General features: G+C 40.5%; 1 long non-coding RNA gene across 1 annotated transcript; it reads right to left on the minus strand.

The window, feature by feature from the left end:
* Positions 1 to 486: 486 nt before the first annotated feature.
* LOC144990158 (uncharacterized) lies at positions 487 to 5,191 on the minus strand. The gene is made up of 6 exons (XR_013654133.1): positions 5,058 to 5,191; positions 3,983 to 4,065; positions 3,609 to 3,696; positions 3,154 to 3,265; positions 1,352 to 1,615; positions 487 to 923 (listed from the first exon to the last, which is right to left on the minus strand). It is a non-coding gene; the product is annotated as an uncharacterized LOC144990158 (long non-coding RNA).
* Positions 5,192 to 9,661: the final 4,470 nt, after the last annotated feature.

Below are 9,661 nucleotides of genomic sequence, written 5' to 3' on the forward strand. Positions count from 1 at the left end.
AACAGTGGTTGAATGCAGTTGTCTTAGAATCCATCGAACTCTGTACTGGTCATGAGATTTAAAATGAATGTTTCACTCTGGATTGTTTGTACGTTATTCTCTTAGCTTTCATGCTAGCGTCATTTCAACACTCAGACACGGTTTGGATCATATGAAGGTGGAGGAGAAAAATCTGCAACTTCCACAGGTTTTGTGGAGAAACTTGCATCACTTTGCTCCGTACCACGCAGTGGGACTACATTACCTCAAGTTCATCTCACTGTCAATCACAGATACCCAATATACACCTCCCCTGCTCAGCCCGAAGTCACTTTGCTTGACCTTAATTTTATTTTTTTAATAACTCAAATGTCATTGATTTTATATTGTAACCATATACATATACACCTCTTGGCCAGGTCACCCTTGCAAAAAAGATCCTCATCTCTCTGGGTTTTATAGCTGGTTAAATACTACACAACAAAAGATGGTCATAGAACAACAAAGTGCAAACATTCACCCTTTATTGCAGAGTAAAATTCAGTGAAAACATGGACAGATTAAAACATCAAAATTTAAGCAAATGTGGGATCTCTACTGATTTGAATTTTATTTAAACTGGAACTAATTTTCATAACTTCCTTACATACAATGAAGTCCCTTGAACAATACAGCAGTATTGATTTGAACTTTGTCTTGCTCCCCTCAGTCTCTCTTCTTCTGTATGTAATTATGTCGCCTAAATTAAGTTCTAAACACACTGGACAGTAAAGATGTAGGTCCACTCCCAAACGGTCTGAATTCCACAATGGATTGATGTCGTCTTGCAGTTCCAACATTTGTGGACCCAAAAGAGGACTGTCCCATACCAGGACATTGATCCCAGGATGAGGTTCAGTCATGGATCCACTCTCCTCCCATTCAATCTCTGGAACCAGCATACCCTGACAAAAAAAAAAAAAAAAGATACTGTTTATGAACAGCACTGTTTTTTGTGTGTTTTAGATTATGTATGAACAGAGACCCACTAATAATGACTTATATTGTTGCTTGCAGGCAGACCTCATATCTCCATAACTGTTTATAATTTGCAAATAAGTGAACCTTAACAAAGTAGTGACATTAGTACATCTGATGGCTCATAATGCCATGCATTGTGATGCATTTTGAACTTGCAGATGTGCTATTCTTCCTACAAACAAACAATTTAGGGAAATTGTTTGCACCACACAACAATAATCTTTTTCATTCATTTTCGATGAAAATTCACTGTAGTCATTGTGATTTCATGATACTCTTCTTGATACTTTCCACTTTAGTCAAACTGCACACATCAGTTGTCCAGTACAGTGAGATTAAATAAAGCATTTACCCGGGGATCAGAAACAGGGTTCTGGGTCAAGCCCAACTGCCACAGCTGATTTGGTGTCATGCTTTGCTCCGTCCTGATTGGATGGCTGTCCCACGCGTCACTAAAGACATCCAAACTGGCTTGAATGCGTGGTAGAAAAATGTAATGGCTGCAGAATACGTGATGTTACTGATATTGAGCAAGTCTTGGTCCTCAGGAGAGTGCAGGATGTTGTAATATAAACCAGTAACACTCATGAAGACATCACACCAGAGGAGCTCAATCCTGTATTTGGAAAAAAGCAAAAAGAAATATTATATTGTCAGATTTATTTTTAATACATCATTCACTTTTATGTATCAGGGCTCCAGACTAACTTTTTTCACTAGGAGCGTAGTGGACCCTAACTGAAAATTTTAGGGGCACAACCAGAAAATTTAGGGGCGCATACCGTAAATCAACATTCTAACCAAATCTACTAATTTCCACTGTATTACAAATAAATACTTTAATAATAGATGCAGAAATTACAATGTGCTGTTTCTAATTCAGTGTCATATTTTATTCTGCACTTTTGACGATGCAACATGAAGGTAAACTGACAGCACCATCGCTGTCATGACAGTACAAATAGTAAACAAAATACCATACATTTAGAATAAAAACATTTTTTTAGTAACAAAGTGATTACCGTAGTAACCTTTCGTAATTTCACAGTTTCAAACAATACTTAAATGTATGTAAACATTAGAGGATGGAAATTCATGTTGGTGACACCAAATAGGTTCAGCCAAGATGCACAATAAGCGTGTTTGAGATCACCCAGATGGACGCAACACTGCACAGATCACCTGGTGTGTGACGTATATTTTTGTTTTTGCTCTAACATCACCTGTCAATCAAAACAAAAATATCACGAGAAAGGGGTGAGAGCAAGACACCAACCTGAGAGAACGCAGCTGGAAATTTAGTATTGAACTGACTAAAAGCTGCCCTACAGACTACAAAACAATGCATTATGGGATATGTGTCCCGATGGTTTTATGTAGTTCACTGATCAATTAAAATAATTTAAAATACCAACTGATTAAAAAAAGCTACATCCATTACAAAACATTAAAATAATTATAAAAGATGTAATATCACAGCTCATACTTAGGGGGAGAGGCATATTAAAACGAAATTGAATGTTAAGGACAACTCCTAATTCCTGGTCTCTTTCAGTCTCGCTGCAGCTTCGATTTCATGCGAGTTTGAGACCCCTGCTGTACACTCTGTCACTGGTACACTAGCTGCAGGTCGGAAGAACGAATCAATAGTTCGCTTGCTCATAGCTCAGATGCACATATCAGGTTGTGATGATATTTGTCTCCGTTTCCTTCCCACGGATGTTTACGCGCGCTCGATTATCTCTAGGCCCCGCCCCTCCACATATTTTAGCCACTTGCAGTGACTTTCCCTATTCTTCTCACACGCATTGGCCGCCTCGGGCATCACTCAATGAAACGCGAGTGTGTGCTCGCGTGTGCTCCAGTCTCATGAGTATTCGCGCGAGTGTGTGTGTCTGCCTGCCTGCGTGCGTGTGCGCTCGCGTCTCATTGATGATTTCATCTCTCATTTCATCGATCATTGACGTGCTCCTTTCATGTTTAATGTATAAAAAATACGGAGGGTGGGGGAGGCAAATTTACTGGTAGCACATGTGCGACTGGGTGTAAAATTCAGTCGCACACTCTCAAATTTTGGTCGCAAAATGCGACCAAATGGACGCAGTCTGGAGCCCTGTGTATATATTAAAGCTTCTAAAACTAGGTTCAACTCACCGTTGATTGTGTGTACACTTTTGCTGCAACAAAGCTGTTTGTGTCAGTTGTACGTACTGTGAGCATTAACTCAGCTATGCCCACATTTTCTCCTCCGTGATCTCCTCTCACCCTGACAATAACATGAAAATCATGTCTCAAACACATAATTACAAATGCATCGCCAATACGGTACACATCAGTTTAAAATGTAATGTTCTTATGTATGATGCCAATAAGTAGAATTTCTAGGTTAAAAAAATTGCAGGAGTGGGTTACATGTATCACTGGGGAAAAAAATGAGGTGAGAGAGACTGTTAAGGGGGTGTAAAATGTTATTCATGAGGGGAAAGTTTTAGAGTTGCCTTTGTTTTCAGAGGAGTCTAAAAAAAGTTCTTTTATTTTTGTACAAATAACCAAGTACTTATACTGCCTGATATGTGAATAAAATATTTCTTTATGAATAACATGAATACCTCAGAGGAAAGCCATAAACGTTCACAGCGTCACTGAAGAAGGCCAAGTCTGCACAGTTGTTCTCTGCCATCTTCTCAGGTACAAGATCTATGGAATACAAGTACAAATACTTTCAACTGACAGATGTTTACAGCGGCAAAAATGCTAAATTCCCAATTGACAGGTAAAACAGTAATACAATAGGATGATAAAATATGAAATAGAATAGAATAGAAAGGAATTTAATAATTCCTGAGGAATTTTTTTTTAAATGGCCATCTTAAAAAAACACATAAACACACATGCATTACAAATAGAAATATCACAAAATAAAAAGATTGATAAAAAAAGGTAAATAATTGGGAAATCAGTGGGTAAAATTAAAAGAAATTACTTGTAAGATGCCCTGCCAGAGAGTTGTATTGCCTGATGTCACGAGGAACAAAAGATTGTCATGCTGTCACGCTTCAGTAATTCCTAGAGAATAAATAAAAACACAACAAACATGGATTAGATAATTTAGCTGTCTGATCTTAAATTACATAATTTTCAAATATATGAAAGGGGATTTTTTTTAAAACACTCTTGCTATGATAACTTGAGCTTGTAGTAAAGAACAGCTTTAAAAAAATCAGAGACTAGACACTGATCACAGGAAGCCTGTGTGTAATACTTACAGTAACTTCTACTCAAATCACTGTTGACAGCTGATTTCTCCCATCCACCCTTTCTGTGACTACTTATCGACTACAAAACAGCCTAAAAACATAATGTTTGGGATTCTTGTCATTACGTCATTGGAAGTAAAGATACGGGGAATTTAGTGGCTGTCACTCTGACACAATCTCACAGGGCTTTTCAGCACAATACGGGTTCTAACGTTAGAAACTTAATGAGGCTTCTTTCATTCAACAGTGGATTCATGTCTGTTATATTTAAAAAATGCCGTTTTCATGAATGTCATATGAATTAACTTTGTTGCACATGTCATCCCGTCTTAAAGTCTGGGTTGTGAAAAGACTGTGTCTAACTTTAACCCGGATCGCGTTTACATAAAGGCAGCACACGGAACAACTAGCTAGTTAACATAGCATAGCATCAGTGTTTAAACAAATCGCCGTCTCCAAATCAATACTTTTTATTAAACTTTCTTTGCTGCTGTAAATCCGGCATGCTTTTCCCCTTAGTTCTATCTGAATCATGTTAAGAACCTACAGATCATTGGCTATAGACGCTAGCTTGAACCGACACCGGCTTGAACTTCACTCACACTCACAGGCAGACACAATTTGCACAGGCTAAAACAAAGCTAAGCTAATTTGCGGTGGGGGTACTCTGCAAACGACTCGGCTGAAGTGTTCATAAAGCATTCACACATGTCACTTGGCTAAGGAGAACGCTTCAACTTAGTATTCAATAACATTACAGGACGTACAACGAGGGAATGATCAAATAAATGCATTACTTACGGGCTGAGACTGATCCCGTTCAGAAGACCTCTCCGCCATTTTTTGCCGCCCGCGTCCTCCCAACTGCTGTGTTGAACAGCTCCCTCGTCACTTTGAAAGTGAGGAGTGTAAGGGCCCATTCGATTGGCTAAAAGCGAACCCGCCTGCTTTGCCGATGAGTTTGATTGACAGATTCACTAGCCAATGGTGAGATTAGTTGACCCGCTCCGTCAGATGAGTCTCAATATTCACCGTAGAAAAATCTCTCACACACACGGGGAGATTCACAAACGAGAACGGGATTTTGAATGCACAGTCTGCAGTTCGAATGATCTGTGAGTTCACATCACATGTGTAACTAAAAATCATGTTTGTGAAGCACTTACTGTGCATTTCTGATACATTTATTGTGAATTTCTAAAATGTTTTTGTGAAAAACAGTGTGCACATTTGTGAGAAACACTTATTGTGCATTTGTAAAACATTTAGTGTGCATGTGTGAAACACAATCTGTGTGTTTGTGAAACACAGGGTGTGTATTTCCGAATTTATTTTTCACGTTTGCATAAAATGACATTTGTGAATCGGAGCGTGTGCATTTGTAAAACCGGTTGTGTGCATTTCTGATTATTGAGACTGAATTAACTCCATACAGGTCATGCCAAATACAGTGGATCTCAAAGCATTAGCAGGTCAAAAGAACAGACTTTATTCTTAGAACTATTCATATTGACAGAACAAAAGAGACACGGGTCTATTATGGGACTTTCCTCTGTCGGATCTTGCTGCAGATCATTTATAGTCGGGGTTGGAGTCCGGAGAGTGTGAAAAGGAGAAGCAGCATTCACATGCCACACTCACAAAGTGATTTTGTTTATGCATCCTTGGTTGACGGCTCAAAGTACTTTTCTATGAAAAATATCTTTCAGAAATGATTTTTTTTTTTTAGATGTTGCAATTATTTGTGTGTGAGTTTTAAAACGTGCAACAATGATGCCACAAAGAGGCTTGTGTGTATGTTTACAGATAAATGAAAGGATAAAGACTTCAGGGGAAATATGCACATGCACATGCAAATGCTTGTTTGCATGCTTCAGCCCATAAGTGCTGCTTCAGAAGTGAAAGTCAAATGACTTAAATATAAGTTTCAATAGACATGAACAAAGATTCTTGTTGTTTCAGGTTCTCATTTTTTATGTTTTTCCTTGTCCTTCAAAATAATCAAACAATTATTTTTATGTTTCGCATCTCTGTCTCTTTCTTTTAGTTTGCAGATACGTTTATAAAGCCATCACTTTCTTTCCAGAAACATCATACTTCCTCTTGTCGGGGTCATGCACCTCCTCCGCCAAACTCAGCACACCCTGAGGTAAAGGGAGTGTGTGTTTGTGTGCCGGGGGGGGGGGGGGGGGGGGGGGGGGGGTGTCAATGGACCAGAACACCTGTGCCAAACAGGCACACGACAGGATGAGGGAGTCGGCATCCCCCTGGTTACCGCTTGCTTCCTGCTGTTTTGCTATTCTCATTTTCTTCCACTCTACTTTTTCTGTCCCTTTAAAATTGGTCTTTGAGGAGGAAGTCATTAAAAAAGACAAGTGGTAAATAAACCATTGTAATTACAAAATATCATGTGGTATTTAATGAAAAGTGGAGGAGAGATGTGGGGAAGGACTGAAAAGCAGGAGGGTAGATGAGGCTATCCAGGGGAGGGGGAGGGAGGGGGGAGGGTTCTTCTCCAGGGTCGTGCTCGGAGGGCAACAGGCTGCACAAGAGTCAGGATGTTATGGTTTATTCAGCCCAGGAGTGGGGGCGTCATGGACAAGGTGCGTCTTGCCCTCACCACCATGCTCAGCTTGATTTATAGCTGTGCTGGCAGACAACACTGTCCACGGGGGGGGGGGGGTCTTTGAAAATGTGTGTGTGTGCACATTTGCATAAATGCAGACCAGGGTGTGTGCTGTCTGGCTTTCTGTCTGAAGTCCTTCTGTGTCAGAAACTCCTGCACCTCAGAATACAACCTGTACTTGGAGCTCGTTCACGCAGTCGCATGTCTGGAGGACGGCCTCCATCACTGCACTGAATACACTGCAACAAACAGCTACGCCCTCGAAGTTAGTTCACACCACCCTTGGCAACGTGCTTTTAAGCAACCGCTTCCAGTGACAAGTCTATATAAACGTGCATAAGTGAATGTTTGGGGCTTCAACGTTCAAAACGCTTACATTCACGCAAACCTTTAAGTCGGTTTTCTGGCTTTACGAACAAACCATTTACTTTGAATGTGTGTTGCAAGTTAAACCAGGTTGAACTTTGGCCAATCAGAGACTCTTAATTCACGGAAGTACTAACCTTTTGAACATTGATCATGGAGGATAAATTGATCATTACAATTTGTGAGCAGCCAAAATGATATAACACTAAGTCTATACAGAGCTGTAAAAAAAGAAAAATCACAAGATTTGCTAGAGTTATATTATTTGCAATGGTTAAGTAGATTGTTAAAATGGAACATAAGTGGTAAAAACTCTTTTAAAAAATTGGTTGGAAAAATAAATGTTTTAATTTAGCAGAAACTTGAGTTATGTCATGCTAAACAGACTTCAACTTGGCCCCTAATTTGCGAGGGCTAACAGATAGCAAGATAAAATCGTAGCTTTCACCCAAGGGAGCAATCCATTTCCAGACACAGAGAAATATAATAAAAAGGCTTCAGTTTCCCAAATGCGATTTGCTGTCAAGAAGCAGGCGGGAAACGACCAAACCCCGAATCTGGATGTCTGTGTTTTGCGTCTGCGCATTTGTTTACCAATTATAACTCTTACCCTCCTCCTGACCTCCCCTGAAGCAACGGGGTGCCTCTGGTGTGAAAGGTCGGAGAGGTGTCACCAGGGAAGGAGCGCTCTGCAGCAGGCCCTGCACGGGTACAGCAGACCAAACATCCACCCTGGAGGTCAGAGGTCACACAGATACATAAACCAGACAAGAGGGTGCCAACAGGTACAAGAAGAGGGAATGTCCATGGCTGTAACAGGAGAGTGGAGTGTGCAGCAAGGCGCTAAACTTATAACTATAGAGACTAATGTGTGTGGTGAAAGAAGCACTTTAAGGGCACTTAGCCCTGTGCAGGTCACTTCATACCCTAAACACCTCCCTTTATGATATTCAAGTGCAGATTTGGAGCTAATTAACTTTAAATGTCTTATAGAGAAAGTGTTTGGTGTCTGAGTGGGTCTTTAAACAAACCATAGAAGCTATTATAAACTCATTTATGCCCCCCTCCCCTTTGTCCATATTTTTTCTCCTTTAGATTTAATTTAGCTTCTCTTTGATTTAACTACTCGCCTCTGTTGTTGTAGAATATCCTTCCCTTCCTTGTTATTTTATTTTATGACATGGAGTGAGTCGAGCACAATGCGCCCTCCGGGGAGGAGCACTTACCTCCACGCCAACAAATATAATTACCGCTGTTCAGAGGAGGGAAAACAGACCGCCGCTTATCTGCTGCAGCTTCGCCTTTTTTTCTCTGTCACTCATCAGAGATGGAAACCTAAATTTGTGAGAAGTTGGGATTCATTTCTTTATTTATGTATTTATTTATTTTGTATTCACTAAAACGTATTCACGAAAAGGAATCTGGATAAGTTTGATCCAGTGAACTCCATGTGGATGAAGTGTCTGCATCCGCGTAAAAGTGCGCACTCATGCGCAATTTCAGCCGATGTGGGTTTAACCTCGCCCTGAGAGGAGCCGCTGCGCAACCGCGGCCTTCGGGGAAAAAAAGCAGAGGAGTCCCGATCAGAATCAGCAGCTAAAGTCCTTTCATGTTTACTAAGTAAAGTCCTCTGCTCCATGTTGACAGGTGAGAGTTCATCGGAGCAAAGTTGGTCCCCTCCCGATCTCGCAGTGTGGCACCCTCAAGAAATGATGTGCGCGCGTGTGTGTGTGTGCGTGTGTGTGTGTGTGTGTGTGTGTGTCAGACAGAGGGAGAGATAAACAGGGGGATTTGCTGGGGGGCCTCTTTGACTTTGAGCGCATAAGCCCTTATTTCATGGTGCCATTGTTTGTTTTAAGGACGTCAGGCTTAATACAGTTCCAAGCGATTTCCCAGCATGTCTCTGCGCCCGAGCACCTCCAAGGCGGGACGCACGCGTGCGTCCCTGTGCGTGAGCGCGCTCTTAGATCCAACTCCTGTCAGACTTTACTATTAAATATCCTTCTATGTTTAGGCCTACATACGCGCGTTTTAATGAGTTCCATCAGCCTCAAAGAGCATTATTCTTTTAATTGCTCATTATTTCCACGTATTTATGTTAGCAAACGTTTTGTAAGGTGGACATAAAAAATATATCTTTTGTTTCTATTAAAGGTTTTAGCAAACACTAAGCACATATCACTTTTACATTAATGATCATATTTAAATTAATATTTTTTTTCTTTATAATTTATGAATTTTGTTTTGGACAAACCCATGCTTCCCTCATTTTTCTGCAGCATTTATGCAAATATAGCACATTTGAATGTGTGTTTTCATTCAGACTGCCATAAAACAGACCACATGATGACCCCCTCCCTGTCATACTTCCATAACCACCACTACTTGTAGCCTAGAAAGAGGGATATGGGTC

This window comes from Oryzias latipes, chromosome 24 (genome assembly GCF_053564925.1).
Source record: "Oryzias latipes strain Hd-rR chromosome 24, Olatipes_Hd-rR_3.1".
NCBI lineage: Eukaryota > Metazoa > Chordata > Actinopteri > Beloniformes > Adrianichthyidae > Oryzias > Oryzias latipes.